Source organism: Chanos chanos, chromosome 11 (genome assembly GCF_902362185.1).
Source record: "Chanos chanos chromosome 11, fChaCha1.1, whole genome shotgun sequence".
Taxonomy (NCBI): domain Eukaryota; kingdom Metazoa; phylum Chordata; class Actinopteri; order Gonorynchiformes; family Chanidae; genus Chanos; species Chanos chanos.
Window position 1 is genome coordinate 12224240 of NC_044505.1, and position 19246 is coordinate 12243485.

Here is a 19246-nt window from a genome sequence, read left to right on the forward strand (position 1 = left end):
TCATAAACTGCACTGATAACAGACCCAAAAGAACGACCAAACAAGATGACACAAAACCCAGAGCGTACTAATTCAAAAGTGTACTGTTCCTTCCAACGACAGCCATTAAAGTGCTATCGAGGTTTTAATCGACATAATATGGAAAACAGAGCTTTTTACAGAGGAACTTTGGTGGCCTTGTGACCATAAAAAAATAGTTTTAGAAGTTTAGAGGACACTGAGAGACTATTAGACGGGAGAACAATCAAACAAATCATGAACGCAGTTGACAAAGCCAGTCCTAGTCTAGGTTTCCATTTTTAGAAAACCCTACTGAAACTCTCTCAGAAATGTCTTTGAAGATCATGCCTCAGAAACATGAGTGAGAAGAACAGTCATTAAAACAGAGAGAGGACTTTGTCTTCTGATAAGAGTAAAACTCAAGCTCAGTTGTACAGAAGATTCCATTTGAGACACGAAAGTAATATTTGCAGCAACGAGCCTTAAGAACCAGAATCTTCCAGAACTGTTTTTACTCGGCAACCAAAACAGAACCCCTGAAAGGTCAAAGTCAGCACTGAACCATTGGATTTAAAGTAGAATTGCTTAATTAATTATACATGCTGGCAATTTTGTTAACTTTTTAAGGTCGTAGAGCACAAATATTTTATGAGGAGTGAAACCCCGAATCCAAATCTATTTGTGTAATGTCTAACAAGGTTTGTGTCTGGAACCTTCGAGGAGGAACTGTAATTACATTTCTGGAAAATCAGGTGTAGATATAAAACTCAATTTAACCAAAAAAAAAAAAAAAATCATGTTATCGCTGGAGAGAAATTACAACCATTTGTTTTGAAATATGTTTATTGGTCCTTCACATTGAATCTGAGCAAACAGGGACGAATTTAATGGAAAAAAACAAATATTCTAAACACATATTAGGTTTTTACAAAAATGGTCTTTTGCTTTTGAGACACACAGAAGAATCTAATTATAATATCACAAATGGACCCAAATATTCTTAATGGTCTTCGAGAATCAAAAATGTCTTTACGGGATCCTTTCTCTGTAATGGGAATGAGAAGCTGCCATCAACACCCAGCAAACGTATGCTCCCCTCTATTTTACATGGATGCTATAAGAACAGTCCTTTACTGAATTCTTATATGAGAACTATTACCAGGCTTAGAACCGTGGCTGTTCAGTTGTGAGGGTGCTAAAAGCAAAACCGTAGCCAAATAGACTTTGAAGAGAGAATTCATAACAAAATGAGATGACACGTTTTTTATTTGTTTTGTTTTGGGTTTTTTTTGGGGGGAGGGGGGGTTGGTTGTTTTCCTCGAAAAAAAAAAAAAAAAAGCATTGAGGTTGTCACAGATATCTTCAGAATATATATGTAGGTCATTCAGATCACTGACAACATAAAGCCACACAAACACAAACACACACACACACACACACACACATAAAATCCAGTTTAAAGGTGGCAAGCGTTTTTCCATGGGGTGTGTAGCAGCTGCAACGTCCGGATGGGATTTAAAAATAACCCACCACCAATGCAATATTTCCACTCTGGGTTTCAGGCGGATTATTGCTTTGTGAGTTGGGCTCACAGAAACCCCTGGTCACGACAGGGCTTGTGTCCCCGCCAAGTGTTTTAGTGACCGCCACACAAGAACAATGGTCAGCATCTAGAGAGGACAAATGCCGTGTTAGCCGAGACACTGGGGAAGGCACGTCTGTTTGTATGTGTTTTGTGAAGTACCATAGGCTGGTAATTCTGTAAGCTTTTATTTCATCCATAAATTATTTCTCTCTTATCAAAATATAATATTTCCTCCAGGCTAAGAACACCAAAAATCTTCTTACTCGGTTCCAAAAAAAAAAAACCCAACAGTCGGCTTACGATCGATTCTAGAGTCAAAATGAACCGGAAGGGCTCCGGGTAAACGATTCCAATCGAAGCTCTAAACGCCTGTACTTTAGACTGTCTGTTTCAGCTCCGTGCACATAGCTTACATATACCACATCTTGTCATTTACTTTGTTTATGAAATGCATTTCATCACCTGCGTTGGCACGACACCAGCAGTGAGGGTCTCCGCGTTGTTTTTGAAAATAGACGGTGACTCAAGCGAAAGTTTCAGCTGCCACCCCGCGTTCCCCGCCACGAGCCGAGCAGATACAGGACTAAAAATAAATCCGAGGTGTATTTTTAAAAAAAATGAACGTATGACTGAACATATACAACACGCTTATCACAGCTCTGACAGTTTCTTATAGTGACTTCAGCCCAGCTGTGTGGGAGGAAACAAAAAATGAACTATAACTTTTTCTGTTTTAGAGACAGATTGAAACAGAAACACTGAGAAATCTAGTGAGGAAAATTAAAAATAAAATTAAAAAAAAAAAAAAAAGAATCTGAGAATGGGCAAGGGAATGAGTGAAAGAAAGAAAGAAAGAAAGAAAGAAAGAAAGAAAGAAAGAAAGAAAGAAAGAAGAAAGTGTGAAAAACAAAGAGAGAGAGAGAGAGGGGGGGGGGTTGATATAGAGAGAGAGAGAGACCGAAGGAGGGAGGGAGAGAGAGAGAGAGAGAGAGAGAGAGAGAGAGAGAGAGAGAGAGAGAGAGAGAGAGACTGAGATAGAAATGTAATTCACCAGCACTAGAATGAGTTGTGTCAGTGACATGTATTTGTGGGTGTTACTGTGTCAACATCTATAAGAGAGAGTCCTTTTTCCTATCTGTCTTTCTCTACATTTTGGCCACGCTCTCAATCGCTCGCCCACTAGCTCACTCACACACAAACTCAACACCTCCTCCAGATAACAGCCACACTGCTCCATGCCAGACAGCTGGTCGTCTTAGATGTTATGTCTGTATGTGGAATATATCAATTTGCATGAACATCTTTTGTGCAAAACTTGAAACCTGAACAGTGATTAAGCAAGGTTTGGAGTTGCAATGTATCAGTTATGGGTTGTGCGGTTAGATCTGAACCCGTCAAATAATTTGATCTTGTGCACTTAATGTCTTGTTTGTTCCTGAATCTGTCCGCCTGTCTGTCTGCCTGTCTGTCTGTTTTTCTTTCTCCCTTGCTCAATCTTTGATTACCTCCTCCACCTCACTGTGCCTTACTGCTACTCTATTTTAAGATCTTTCTGTTCGCCTTGTTCTCCTGCTGCTCTCTCTTTCTCTCTCTCTCTCCATACTGTGAGTTGGATTAATGTTTGTGACAATGGCAAATGACAGTGGCATTCTCTCCAAGGACAGTTTTGTCACATGCGATTGGTCCCAAGAGGAATCCCATCATGCAGTGCGTTATTGTAGCCGATTAAGAGCTGTCATCTCTAAATGTTATTAATGGAGCTGAGTAGCTAAGCCCTGTTTCTCTCTGTTACTATGAAACACGCTCCTAAAAGCTCCTTAGTTGCTACAAACACAGCAATCAGTCCAAAAGAGGATGACTGGGTTTCCAAAGAGAGAGAGAGAGAGAGAGAGAGAGAGAGAGCGAGAGATAAAAAGAGAGAGAGAGAGAGAGAGAGAGAGAGGGGGGTTAGTTCCGATGAGTCTGCAATTGCACTTGGCATAGTGCTCACACATAATCATTGACTCAAGAGAGTGTGAAAGGTTGAATGTTGAAAGTATAAAGGGACTTATTTAGGCATTATTTCCATTACTGGGAGAATGTATATAATATACACGCACACACACACACACACACACACACTTCGTCCTTCCTCTCTGGCGCCTGTTCTATTTCTCTCCTTTAGGACACACCTTTGTCATACACACTCTCATTGGAAATTCTCACGTAAATGTTTCCTAACTGAAACAGGGGGGAAAGGCAGGGGACAGAGTGGGTTAAAGAGGCAGAGAGAGAGAGAAAAGAAAACAGAAAAAGGCCAATATGGGTAGAAATAGAGGTGGCAGGTGAGAGAGACAGAGAAAGAGAGAAAGAGAGACTGTGAAAGATGCTGGCTGCCACATTCTGTCCTTCCAATAATGCCTGTGCTTGTTATTCACAAAAGATGACACTGAAGCACTGGACTGCTTTACCTGCCTTTTCACAGCTTTTGAAGCCTCTGAACAGTGGTTTGCAGATATGAGAGCAGCAGACAATGGTGCTGGAAAGAGATGCTCAATCAGAATATGCCCATTCTGAGAATCAAAGGGAGGTTGGCTATGTCTCTGAAACTCACAAAAGAACCGCAGAGAGAAGAAACACACACGCACACACTCTCTCTCTCACACACACACACACACACACACACATACCTGATGGAGAGATGAGATCCGAATAGAAATATTTATGTTTTATCTTAGCCACCATCCATATTCAGCTGTCTGAGTTGAGACAAAGGTTCACCTTTCAGATGCTCATCCTTTGTATTCAGAAATCAGACAGAACCTTCTGCTCAATGTTCAGAATCACACCATAAGAAACTCTAGGCAATCAACGCGAAACCACGTGTTAATTGACACAGCTAGCATTTAGCATAACAAGCAACAGAGATAAAGCTGTACCTGCCGTTAGTGATCAAGCGACACGCGGAACCATGGTAATATACACCGAGCGACCCCTTTATGAGGCACGGCTTGCGTCTTGTGGTAAGTTTTCTGCTCTTTTTATTTAACTTTGTCGTGGCTAGGAACACCACAAGGCAACTGGCCCATGCCATCTCAGCGGGCTGCCCTCAGGTGTCGTATCTGTTGGCTCTCTTGTCCAAACAGCTGCTTACATCTCATTCTACGTATGCTGGCTTGGACTGAAATCTTTGGAAAGCAGAAGCCGCTGCAGTAGCTGATTTCCGTTTCTTCGAATGAGAACCTAGCTTGTAACACGGGTTATTGCATACTTTTATAAGTTACATTTACATGTTGCTCAAATGTTGCCCTATTCACACACCTATAAATATTACTTTTAGGTGTGCTCTAGGTGTTTATTATAACCAGTACATTATTATAGATGCTTAACAAATTCTAGTGTTGATTAATGACCGGTTCTATATATGCTGCAAATAAGAGAGTCCATAATAAAACAAAACTCACAAAACGTAAACATGAAAACACACATTACCAGAAATTCAGGTGGTAAAAGATCTTGTTTAAGCTGCAGTTTAAGGTGGTCTTGTTTAAGGTTGCAAAAACAGACAACGCAGCACCACTGAGCTGACCCGGTCGGGATATTTAGCAGAGCTGAAGGTCTTGCAGTGAGGGATAGTCCCACGGGGTCAAAGTGTTATTGCTGTGCAATGCATTACACTGACCTCTGTGACCTTACACCTTCCCTGTAGAGGTCACGGAACTTTGATCCATTTTAGATGACATTACGGAAGCCATCTTCACATAACTCCATGGGAATGTTCTCCTGAGGTCAGAGTTCTTTGAAGAGGAACCCATTTACAGCAGACAAAACTGCACTGGAACTCTATCAGACATGACAACAAGGTTCCCTTTCGAGATGCAGTGCCTGCTTGAGAACCATCTTCTGTCGTCTCTACCCGCGAAAGCTAAAATTAAAGTAAGATGAAAGTTTTACATCGACAAAACGCTGAGCACCCCGCGATGGACTGGCGACCCGTCCAGCGTGTTTCCCCGCCTTTCGCCCAGTGCGCGCTGGGATAGGTTCCAGCACCCCCTGCGACCCTAATTATGATAAACGGCTTAGAAAATAACTGAAGGAAAAACCCCAACCACCTAAATCATTGCCAGCTGACAGAAGGACCATTTAGATGTCTCTCCTCACCCAAATATCTCACAGCAACTTACAAGAAGAGTGTCACAGTGAGAAAAAAAGGGAAATTTGATTTTGTCTGTTACTGAAGTAGAGGGATGTTCACTGTACATGTGGTCCTGGAAGAACGCTGTTTCATCTCACTGTGTAATAGCTGATGGTTGAAATGACAATAAAGCCTATGTCTACACCTACGTAATACAAGCTCATAGTTCTGTATTTAAGATAAGAACTTGCAGCCAATATTTCATCATACGTAACACCACAAACTTAATGTTTCAATGCATCTGCTTTAAAGATACCTGCTCCACACAGCAAAATCTTGTTTTTATATTATGAAGAAAAGACATACTTACTTTAAAGAGTAAAATCACACAACCACTTCCAAAAAGTCAATTTGTTTCTCCAATGAAATGAAGTGCTAGTTCAAAACAATGCTCATTCCCCCACCCACACACAAACACACACACACACACACTTCCACACACACACCACTGCCGCCTTATAAGACCCCCTGTGGATCACAGGTCTTCAAAGTAAAAGATAAGCAATTTTTCACTTGGTAATAAGTGTGCATGTGGCACTTTATTATTCTTGGGACGTATTAAAAGTTTTAAAAGCTAGTCTACCATTCTTTCTTAAGTGTTTCAGTTACACTAAGATCTTAAGAGCAGCACCATGGGGATCTCACATTAAAGCGAATCAGCTAAGAAAAGCAATTAAGAATTAACAAGAGCCAATACAACTAGAACACATAGTTGTGAACGGCTAATGACTCCAGAGTTGAAAAACGCGCGGCTCCTCTGTGTCATTTCACTTGTGGTGTGAATCTGCTGCATTAGATTAGATCTATTGTGACACGGTTTTTAATGGCATATGAATATAAAATTATGCTTAAGAAAACAATAGCAGCAATAATGATCTGAATGGGAATTCGTTGAAGAAAAAGGATTACAAAACACAAAACGCTGTTTAAACTTTGGATATGTTCACTGTGTTGCCCAAACTCCTGATAATGAACATGTTCACAAAAGTCTGTTCTCACTGGCTTTTATGAGGTGCATTTGTTTGCTGGGGGGAACTGCAATAAAGATTTATATTTTAGCACCAAGTGAGAGAGAGAGAGAGAGAGAGAGAGAGAGAGAGAGAGAGGGAAGGTTTTCACTGGCGGGCTCTGGTGAATTATTCAGAGTCAAGTCATTTTTTGATCTTATTCTTCTCCTCTTTTTTAATAAAAAAAAAGAGCAAGGTCCAAGGCCAGAGTAGAAATCTGTTTGTGCTCACCTGTAAGGCCTACCATACTATTCATATACACACACACACACACACACACAAACTGATAGAGAGAGAGAGAGAGAGAGAGAGAAAGAAACAAGAGCAAGAATGAAAAAAAACGGCACAAGATACTTGCGTAACGCACAAATGAACAACGTACCTCAAGTGCCCCCTACTGGACATTGATAAAACAGTCATGCACTGAGGAAGCACTTAGTTAGAATTTACTTTGTTTGCAAGTTACCATTTCAGATAGTAAGCAAAGAGCTTGTCATACACCAGTTAACCTGTGTATTGCTCTCTCACTGGAGCACACCTACAAGATCATGTTACACAATAATATACAGTTAAGATTATATCTGTCTATCTATTTATAGGTATAATAACACATAATTCCTTGCAGCTGCATAGTAACCTATTGTTGATTTCTCCAGATCTAACCCTGAAGTTCTACCCTTACACTCTCATACCCCGCAGGTGCACTCTGATTCCCTCCTTCACTTCAGCATTGCATTTGTTCTTCCTGTTTACAACTCGAAACCTTCCTCAGTCCTGCACTGTGCTGTGACTGAAAGGTGGCTTCCCTATCTTTCTCAGAGTCTGACTCTCATGCATAGTTTCTCTTTACTCTCCCTCAGCGGCCGCGCCCCCCTGCCCCACCCTGCCCCGCCCAGTTTGCCACATGCTATTGCACATGCACGACCATTAAAATTAATGATACAGAGACCACAGTGAATACAATGACAGTATGGTTTATATTTTAACATTATAAACAAGATAAATACCAGCTACATGTTAGCTGAGCTCGGCTGAGGTACTCTTAATATTTGTTTCACGGTGTAGCTACAAGCCTGGAAAATCTGTTATATGTCAATATTTACTATTTAATGTTAAATTGAATATACATTCTTTCAAGTGTTATATTACCATTATAGGCCACAGTGAAAACAATGATTGTATGATTTAGAGGCTGTCATTGCTAAGTGTTCTGTGCAGTCAAAGGTCATACAAATATTTCTTGTTATATTCAGTACAAGCTGAAGTAGAGGTATGTATGCTCTGTGGCCATCACGTTTTATTATATATCCTCAAATGTCAAACTTCTGAGTCTAGTCCTGAGAATTACCTTGAGTACTCCATGAATGAATCGGTAGTTTTCAGTTCAAAGTGATCTCAATTTATTATGTTTCGTTACATTTAAAGAACAAGCAACACTAAAATGGGGTTTGGTTTTTTTCAGTTATTTGGATTTATTTTGATCCCTGAAGCGCCGATCAGAGCTCTGCAAAAAAGAGAGAAGAATCATTAACTTTTAAGAGACTGTCGGTTTAAGTTTGAATGCGAATGCACAAATTGCACCTGTCAATTCAAACTGTTTTATTTCAGTGTCTAACAAAAGACAGGCATCCATTTCGACTAATTATCAGCAATGAACTTAGCTTGACCCTAGCTATTTAACTTTGACCTGCAAACTTCTATATGCACAGGTATATTAAAATAAAATGACTCACTGGTGGAATTAACAAGATAAACGGGTTTCCTCTTTAACCACCCAATGTCATAAATCAGCCTTGACTGCAACACATTTTCTGAGGAAATTCTTTGCCTTGCAGAAAAGTTCATTTGTGCGTCTCCAATTTAGTGTGGAATTATTCCAAAATCAGTCTGTAGATATTCTTCATATTTGCTCACCATTAACACAGTTTCCTGTGATTGGGAGTTCTCTCTGCTGGCTCATGGTGGTCTTTTCCTTCTGTGTCACACTCCAGCCTTTCTACATAAAACTGTCCTCTGACAACTTCCTGTCTCCAATAATGGAGCTCGCACGATCATCACTAACTGTAAATGATAAAATATACAGATAAACATTTAGTTCACAAGACAGACTGAACAGATAAATATATAGAGACAGACGCCATGTATACATAGATTTGTGTGGAAATGTTTCCTGTGGTGTTATGATTGATCTCTAATCTTTCTGTCTGAGTGTTACCAGCTGCTGCCCGAAGGGGGCAGCACATGCCAGGTTGTTCACAGTGGATGGCCAGATCAGTTTGATTCAGCTGCGTGTTGTCGATGAAGGTACCTGGCCGGATCCACTGCTCAGTTTGCCCTATAAAGACTCCAAAACACTGTTTTTGACAAGATGTTGGAACCAATTCCCATGAACTTGGGAAACCGAGGAGGAACAAGGCTGTATTTAGTATTTTAAGTAGCCCCCCTCTTTTACCTTAAAATGTCCCGACCAGTCCAGTAATTTGTGTACCTTAAGAATAATAGGCAAAGTATTGCAAATGCTGACTACATATGCTGTAAATAACCTAACTGTGTAAACTCGATCCCTACTAACGTATTACTGTGTAATAACCTACAATTTGTCTGTTGTTTTGTTGATCAGGCCAGTAGGTAGCCACAGAAGACTTTTTTGTTGTTGTTTTTTCAACATTTACCATGTTCTGAACTTTACTGCATGATATGACACAGACGTCTTTCAAGGGTCTGGCAGAGCTATAGAGCTTCTCTTGATGGAAGGCCTGGGGAGGCCTACGTTAGACTAAGGTACATCACACTTTACAGGTCAGAAAGACGAAACAGATCTACAGATCAGAGTTTGATAAAGAGACTGAACAGAGCTTAACATGTGACGTGTGGAGTTTTTGATACAATTACCTTATGTTTAGCGAAAGGCCAGACCGACGCGCAGAGCCTTACTTAGCCTGACTTCGGAGAGTCACCGCAGAGTCTCAAAGCTCCGTATTCCAAATGCTTCGCAGAGTCACGGAGCCCTCATCGATGGTGGCTGGAGAGCTCTACAGATACACAGGTCAAATCTTCTCTTTGATGAGATTCAGACAAAAGCCTTTCTATGTTGGAGAGGCTGGGTAGAGATACGGAACTGATGGAGATGACTGAGATAGCTATCTTTCCTTGACTCGGGAAGTTTGGCAGAACTATAGATCTTTCATTGATGAGCAGGTCTGATAGAGACAGAGTTTTACTTTGGGGAGTTTGATGGGGCAGCTGAAAAGTGTTGCAGCTCTTTCCTTGTTGGAGAGACTTGGCAGAACGGCACGGTTTTACTTTCATGAGCTTGGACAGGCCTTCAGAATGTTTGTCGATGAAGAGGTTGAGAGGAGCAGTAGATCCCTTCTTGGTGGGTACGTGAGGGAGAGCCTAGGGAGAGATCGTTGATGGAAACATTTGGCAGAGTTCCAGAAGTTTCTTTGATGGAGAGGCTTACGAAGAGGAACAAAGTATGGCTGAAAAGTGCTACAAAGTCAACGGAGATCTGTAGTAAGGCAACCTTGACTTTACTGAGAGGATAGGCAGAGTTGCAGACCTTTACTTGATGGAGAAACTTGGCAGAATAGAGCAGCTACAGATGGAGAGGTGTCGTGGAGCATCCTCTTCTTCTTCTTAACAACAGGGCTTCACTTTGGAGAGGCTGGAGAGAACTGCAGAGCGTTTTTTCAGTGGAGAGGCCATGACAAACAGCAGATCTCTCTTGGTTAGAGAGACTGGACAGAGATACAAATTCTTCCTTGATGAGCAGGCAGTGCAGTCCATAGATGGAAACACATAGGTTAGCAGAATGGCAGTTTTACATTGATGAGCTTGGACAGACCTACAGAGGGTTCTTTGATGGACAAGCTGAGAAGAGCAACAGTCTTCATTAATGAACAGACTTAGGGGAGCTACAGATTGTTGATGGAGATCATATGCGTAGCTTGATAGGTTTTTTTTGAGAGACAGACAGAGAGAGACTGGGCAGAGCTACAAATGGAGACCAAGGGACAGAGAAAGAGGCACAGCTGCAGAGACAAGGCAAAGATCCAAATGGAGAGAAAATGCAGGGCTCCAAGTACTTTCTTTGATGGAGACGGCCTTTGCTTTGGAGAAGCTGGACTGACCCACATAGCTTTGTTTGTGTAAGTGAGACCGGATGCATGTGCAGGTCAGTTTTCCTTTTATTTACATTAGACATAACAAGAGGTTTCAGGAACTTACAAAACGCAGATTCGGGATTTCAGGCAGGCAAAGAAACCAACATAACATGGGGTAAACATGAACAAGGGCTGAAGCAAAAGGTAGGAGTACTTATGCACAGACTAAGAAGGCTGAAATAGCTGAAAACAGGTGGAAACAATTGTTGAAGCAACAAGCTGAACTAAGGAATCAGGAAGTAGACAACTTAACCAAAACTGAGCACTAGATGGGGGAACGAGAGGAGCAAGAGGACTAAGGCATAACAGTCACCTCCCCCACCAAGTGCGGGGCTCCGGATCGCCCTGCTCCATCTCCTGGTCCGCCACCAGAGCCTCCAGACTGCCCAGCCAGTCTCCTGGCCAACCCCAGCTGTCTGTCTGTGTTTTCCCTGTGTCTCCTGGCCTTCCTGGTTCCCCACTTTCTCCAAGATGATACCTTCTGCTGCAGGAGTTCCGTGTTTGTGGTGGGGGGTGCTCAGTTTCAGTGGCCTTTCTACTCGCTCTTCTCGGGGTCTTTCTCGTTTTTATCTCCACAGTCATTTTGTGAGGAGGCTTCTAAATTCTTCCTGCTCTCCTGCAATTGTCTCTCTTCCTCCATCTGTCTCTCTTTTTCCATCTCCCTATTTCGTGCCTCTTGTCTCTCCAAATACAGCTTCTGCCTTTTCCTCATTTCGAAAATGGCCTGCTTCCCCAACAGTTCTACCTCCTCACTTGCCTCCCGTATCGATGAAATAATTTTCTCCGTTCTCCTCGCTCTTTCTTCCTTTTCAATTTCAGCCTGCTTCTCTAACTCTAATCTCTTCTTCTCCTCCTCATCTTCATCTTCAAAAAAACAACAACAACAAAAGAACAATATCAAGCTGAAATACCATATAATTTAAAATGATTTTTAAATTTCTGATTTAAAACATCGGTGGAGCCGAGCAAAAGATTTGTAACATTTATAACATAAGGTTTGTAACAACTACGTCAAAGCCAAAATAAGTCACAGCTAAATTTACATTTAAATTAGTTGTAGTTCAGTGAGCACCTGCTAAAACCAAGTTCTGGAGCAAAGTTTGGAACAGTTTAGACCACTAGGCCCAGCTCTAACTCTGACCTGATACACAACGTATGATCTATGAATGGCAGCTAGAACATAATGGCTTTAAACATGTCAGTTAAAATGCAACCCCCCCCCCCCCCCACCATGTCCTTAAGGGACATGGCTTGAACATGCTGAAACACACACCACTAACACCACCGCATACACACACACACACACACATGCACACACACATACACACGTTTAAACAGAAGGATGATATGTATGCGCTCTACTTTGTTTTTTGGGGAATGTTTGTTTTTGATTGTTTGTTTGTTTGTTTGTTTGTTTGTTCAGTTTTACCTTCAGGACTGTTCTGGCTTGTGGTCTCTTCAGGCACGGGAGCGTCTTCGTTTTTGTTTTTTGCATTCACTTCATCGAGGTAAGTGCATCTTTGTCTGAATCGATTTAAGTTATAGTCTGCTATCTCATCAGTGACTTCGAGTAGCTTTTTCAGTCTTTTCTGCTTCTTCTTTTTCTGTTTTTCTTTTTTCAACACCTTCTCCTCCTCTCTCTTTTTCTCCCATTCCCGGCTTTTCTCCTGCCATAGATCATTTATTCCTCTGGCCTTGTCACTAAGCCACGTAAAAAGGCCTTTTTTCTTGCTCTGTTCCTCCTTCAGGCCTTGGGGGTTTTTCGTACCCTCTGCTCCATGGCTCGCGGGTGAGGGCTTTTCCGAGCTGTTATCGCTCTCACTCGCTTTGCTCTCTTCCTCCACCTGTCTCTCTTTCTCCTGCTTCATCTCCTCTTTCTTTTGTTGTTCCATTTTTGCCTGTGTATCCAACTCTGGTCTTTTCTTCTCTTTCCCTTCCTGCATCTCCTGATGCAGCTTCTCCAGCTTCATTTCCTCCTCTGTCCGTTTTTCCGACCGGGTTACTTCTGTCGCTTCCTTTGTCTCGTGCGATTGGGAATCTCTGCTCGAAGCAGCCTCTTCCTCGCTCTTTCTCCTCTCTGCCTCAGCCTTTCCTTCTTTGGCTTCTTCCGTCTGTCTCTTGGTCTCTCTCTCTTTTTCCTCTCTTTCTTTCTCATCGTCTTCTTTCGACCTTTTCATTTCTTCCTCTGTCTTTGCCCTCTCTTTCTGCCCCATCATCTCCTCTTCTCTCTGTTGCTCCGTCTCCGCCTCTCCCTCCAGTTCCGGGTTCACCGTCTTCACCTCCACTCTCTGTATTTTCACCCCCTCTCCCCGTTTTCCCGACTCTGCCGCCCTCTCCACAGCAGGTCTCTCAATCTGCTGCTTTCTCTCCGGCTCTCTCGGTTTCTCCGCCTCTGTCTGGGCTACTTGTCGCCGTTCCTTTATCGCATACAATTTGGAATGTCTGCTCCAAACTGCTTTTTCCCTCTCCTGTCTAATCTGCTCCTCCTCTATCCATCCTCCATCGTATCCCTGCCGTTCCATCTGCAATCTGGAATCTTGAATCTTGAATCCTAAATCTTCGATCTGTGTCCTTTTATCCTCCTGCTGTCTGTCACGCTTTCTTTTTTCTTCAGCTTTTCTCCTCCACTTTGAGAGAATCTCTTTGTATCTACTGCCTTCCTGTTTTTCGGACTGTGCAGGCCTCTCCAACGCCTCTCTTTTCAGCTCTTCATCGTTTTCCTCTTCCTCGCTTTCCATTTGTCTTCCCATCTCTGCCTCCTGTTCTCTCTCCTGTCCGTATCTCTCAAGTTCTCCTTTTTCTGCTTGCTCTCTTAAACTTTTCATCTCTTCCTCGTTCTGTCTATCTTTCTGACTTTCTTCCTCCAGTCTTTCCATCTGTCTCTTCATCTCTCTCTCCTTTTCCTCTCTTTCCAGCTCTCTTTCTTTTTCATCTTCTCTGGACCTTTGCGTTTCTTCCTCTCTTTTTGCCCTCTCTTTCTGCCTCTTCATCTCCTCCTCTTTCTGTTTTTCCAACTCTGCCTGCCTCTCCAGCGCCAGTCTTTTCATTTCATTATGTTTCTCTTCTTCTTCTCTTTCTTTCTCTCTTCTTTCTGCCTCCTTCTCTCTCTCCTGTCTTTTTCTCTCCAGTTCTCTTTCCTCTTTCTCTCTTAATCTTTTCATTTCTTCCTCTCTTTCCTCTATCTCTCTTAACCTTTTCATTTCTTCCTCTCTTTCTTTCTCTCTTCTTTCTGCCTCCTCTCTCTCCTGTTGTTTTCTCTCCAGCTCTCTTTCTGCTTTCTCTCTTAATCTTTTCATTTCTTCCTCTCTTCTTTCTGTCTCATTCCCTCTCTCCTGTCGTTTTTTCTCCAGCTCTCTTTCCTCTTTCTCTCTTAACCTTTTCATTTCTTCCTCTCTTTCCTCTATTTCTCTTAACCTTTTCATTTCTTCCTCTCTTTCTTTCTCTCTTCTTTCTGCCTCCTTCTCTCTCTCCTGTCGTTTTCTCTCCAGCTCTCTTTCCTCTTTTTCTCTTAATCTTTTCATTTCTTCCTCTCTTTCCTCTATCTCTCTTAACCTTTTCATTTCTTCCTCTCTTTCTTTCTCTCTTCTTTCTGCCTCCTTCTCTCTCTCCTGTCGTTTTCTCTCCAGCTCTCTTTCCTCTTTCTCTCTTAACCTTTTCATTTCTTCCTCTCTTTCCTCTATTTCTCTTAACCTTTTCATTTCTTCCTCTCTTTCTTTCTCTCTTATTTCTGCCTCCTTCTCTCTCTCCTGCCTTTTTCTCTCCAGTTCTCTTTCTTCTTTCTCCCTTAACCTTTTCATTTCTTCCTCTCTTTCCTCTATTTCTCTTAACCTTTTCATTTCTTCCTCTCTTTCTTTCTCTCTTCTTTCTGCCTCCTTCTCTCTCTCCTGTTGTTTTCTCTCCAGCTCTCTTTCTTCTTTCTCTCTTAACCTTTTCATTTCTTCCTCTCTTTCCTCTATCTCTCTTAACCTTTTCATTTCTTCCTCTCTTTCTTTCTCTCTTATTTCTGCCTCCTTCTCTCTCTCCTGTCTTTTTCTCTCCATTTCTCTTTCTTCTTTCTCTTTTAACCTTTTCATTTCTTCCTCTCTTTCCTCTATCTCTCTTAACCTTTTCATTTCTTCCTCTCTTCTTTCTGTCTCATTCCCTCTCTCCTGTCGTTTTTTCTCCAGCTCTCTTTCCTCTTTCTCTCTTAACCTTTTCATTTCTTCCTCTCTTTCCTCTATTTCTCTTAACCTTTTCATTTCTTCCTCTCTTTCTTTCTCTCTTCTTTCTGCCTCCTTCTCTCTCTCCCTTCTTTTTCTCTCCAGTTCTCTTTCTTCTTTCTCTCTTAACCTTTTAATTTCTTCCTCTCTTTCCTCTATTTCTCTTAACCTTTTCATTTCTTCCTCTCTTTCTTTCTCTCTTCTTTCTGCCTCCTTCTCTCTCTCCTGTTGTTTTCTCTCCAGCTCTCTTTCTTCTTTCTCTCTTAACCTTTTCATTTCTTCCTCTCTTTCCTCTATCTCTCTTAACCTTTTCATTTCTTCCTCTCTTTCTTTCTCTCTTCTTTCTGCCTTCTTCTCTCTCTCCTGTCTTTTTCTCTCCAGTTCTCTTTCTTCTTTCTCTTTTAACCTTTTCATTTCTTCCTCTCTTTCCTCTATCTCTCTTAACCTTTTCATTTCTTCCTCTCTTCTTTCTGTCTCATTCCCTCTCTCCTGTCGTTTTTTCTCCAGCTCTCTTTCCTCTTTCTCTCTTAACCTTTTCATTTCTTCCTCTCTTTCCTCTATTTCTCTTAACCTTTTCATTTCTTCCTCTCTTTCTTTCTCTCTTCTTTCTGCCTCCTTCTCTCTCTCCTGTCGTTTTCTCTCCAGTTCTCTTTCTTCTTTCTCCCTTAACCTTTTCATTTCTTCCTCTCTTTCCTCTATTTCTCTTAACCTTTTCATTTCTTCCTCTCTTTCTTTCTCTCTTATTTCTGCCTCCTTCTCTCTCTCCTGTTGTTTTCTCTCCAGCTCTCTTTCTTCTTTCTCTCTTAACCTTTTCATTTCTTCCTCTCTTTCCTCTATCTCTCTTAACCTTTTCATTTCTTCCTCTCTTTCTTTCTCTCTTCTTTCTGCCTCCTTCTCTCTCTCCTGTCGTTTTCTCTCCAGTTCTCTTTCTTCTTTCTCTTTTAACCTTTTCATTTGTTCCTCTCTTTCCTCTATCTCTCTTAACCTTTTCATTTCTTCCTCTCTTCTTTCTGTCTCATTCCCTCTCTCCTGTCGTTTTTTCTCCAGCTCTCTTTCCTCTTTCTCTCTTAACCTTTTCATTTCTTCCTCTCTTTCCTCTATTTCTCTTAACCTTTTCATTTCTTCCACTCTTTCTTTCTCTCTTCTTTCTGCCTCCTTCTCTCTCTCCTGTCGTTTTCTCTCCAGCTCTCTTTCCTCTTTTTCTCTTAATCTTTTCATTTCTTCCTCTCTTTCCTCTATCTCTCTTAACCTTTTCATTTCTTCCTCTCTTTCTTTCTCTCTTCTTTCTGCCTCCTTCTCTCTCTCCTGTCGTTTTCTCTCCACTTCTCTTTCTTCTTTCTCTCTTAATCTTTTCATTTCTTCCTCTCTTTCCTCTATCTCTCTTAACCTTTTCATTTCTTCCTCTCTTTCCTCTATCTCTCTTAACCTTTTCATTTCTTCCTCTCTCTTTCTTCTCTCGGCCTCAACTTCTTCCACTCTCTGCCTTTCCTCTTTCAGTCTCTCCATTTGTCTCTTCATCTCTACCTCTTTTTCCTCTACTTCTCTTAACCTTTTCATTTCTTCCTCTCTCTCTGCCCTCTCTTTCTGCCATTTCTCTGTCTCCTCTTCCTCTAGATTTTTCCTTGTTTCCCTTGCCTCCATCAGCTTCATACTTAACTCGCTCAGTCTCTCCTCCATCTGTAACAGAGTCCCTACACTCTCTGTTTCGCTTTTCCTCCATCTTTTGTTCTCTGCCTCGATTTGTGTCTTCCGCTGTTGAATCAACTTTTCGTGCTCTGCCTGTTTTTCCCAAAGCTCTCTTTCCATGTCTTCCAGTCTTTGTCTCTGCCTTGCTCTCCGCTCAGCCTCTTCAATTTTGCTTTCCATTTGTTTCTGTCTTAGCTCCAGTTTCAGTCTCTCTTCCTTTATTTCCATCTGTCTCTTCCTCTCCAGCAGGCTGAATTCCAGTTTCTCCATCTCTGTTTGTCTCTGCACTGCTCTTATTCCGCTGTTCTCTGTATTCATTTCTCCTGTCATTGCAAGATCACCTAATTCGCCGCTATCTAGCTGAAATCTCGGTTCCATGTCCAGCCTTCTCAGAGAGCTTAGTTCTGTCACGATGTTCTGCTGGGATCCATTCTTTGTATTTTTGAGGAACATCTGCTCCATCAGGTGTCTCTTTTGCTGTAGTTTTTTCAGAGTCATCTGAAATAAAGTATCACAACTTTTTATCAGCGCTAAGAAAAGAATCAAGTATCGCAATTAATTAAACCTATAATATACATTTTAAATGAATCTGTTATATAAGGAATTACGCACTGTGCACAGGCCACAACCCATCTGTATGGACTTGACTGTATAGCAACATATGCACTGTACGTTTTTTTGGTTCATTCAAAAGTTACTTGCTAGCTAAACCAATCATTTTTCACAAGTGTTTCGATCAGTTTCACTGAGGACTGGTTAGCATTTCTAGCCTCAGCCAAAAAAATATAATTCTGCTTCCAATAACTTGTCAATTACGTTGTTCACTTCAACAACAACAAGGAAACTATAAACAAAAAAAACTATAAGCAAAGAACACTTGTTGACTCATTAGGTTTTTCTGTAAGTTGTCTTTGTGCTATATTTCTGGTGAAATCAAGTACCTGGCTAAATAAAATATAAGCCAAGGACACCCACCCTTCCTTATTCGCTAGCTCTGGTGGAATTAAGTAGCCAGCTAGCCAATCACAGTAGAGAAAGAAAAAAATTCTAATGTGATGAAGATTTGTGACATGAATGGGATCGCACTCTCACTCACCTCGATGTCTTCCAGCCTCTTAGTGAGGATCTCCACCTCTCTTTGAAGATCTGTGCACGTCATGTGTCTAACCTCTTCCCTGTTATTCATGGTGACACTTCTCTGGAGCTCCTGCAGGGTCAGCACTGCCTTTTTCTCTGCTTCCCGCGAGGCCTGAAGCTCCCTCTTTACCTTCTCGAGCTTCTCTTGCCATCTCAGTCTTTCATTCCGTCCCTCCTCCCCTACCGCTCCTCGAACTTTTTTCTCCCGGTCGATCCTCATTTTAAACTCCCTCAGTGTCTTCATCTCTTCTTTCTTGTCTGAGTAGAGTTTGCTCATGTACCTGTCAAGCAGGTCCATTTTAAGGCTCCTCAGCCATTCCAGTTTGGCCTGTTCACTTTCTCTCCGCTCCTGTTCCTCTCGCTTCTGTTCCTTCCTCTTTTGTTTCTTTTCTTTTTGCCTTCTCTTCTTCTCGGCTTTCTCCCTCGCCCTCTCCCTTCTCTCGCTCTCTTTCTTTTCCTGCTCTCTTTTCCTCTCCTCTTTAAGTTTTCTCTCCTCCTCCCTCTGCCTCTCCTGTTTTAAAAATATTTCGAAGGCTCGCATTCTGGTGTTCTCCATCCTTCTCCTGTTCCACCACTGACAGAGGCACAGAAGTCCTCCGGCAGAAGGGTATGTGGGTGGTTCCACATAAAGAAATCTCCTTCCAGAATCTGAAAATTCCTCTGAATTTGCCATATTTTTTAATTCTCTGTAACAAAGCACAGACACCAGTTACAATTTATTAGCACATCCAGTTCCTCAAAAGAAGACCAAAACCAGAGCACATTTTTATAAGCTTCTGTCTGAATTGAAGACATGTAAATAGTACACCTTTGCAAACTCCAAACCAGATATCTGTCTATCTAATAGAAAAACTGTTTGATAAATACATGGTTTACAGACTTTCTGGGTTAGATTAATTCCAGTAAATGTCATATCTGTTCAGTCTGTCATTAATGTGAATGTGCTGTGTGTTGTGACTCTATTCAATTTTCAAATTTTTACTGAATTTCAGTCATTTCAGACACCTTCTCACACAAATACGCACAACAGCACAAAAATACCAAGGGTACCGTAGCACACCCAGAACCAGAGAGGTCTTTGCATTGTGCCAACAGTGGTCTAATTATCATTTCATCTCATAATGATCTCATAAGAGATTTTAACATTTCATTTCATCTCATTTCCGTAGCCTAACAAAAAAATGACTATTTGGTAAGATAACAAGTTTGGTAAGAATTATTGTTTAGCTTTCTCTGTCTTCTCAGATTCTAACACATTGATTGTGCCTGTCGGCTGACCAGCGATAAAAACG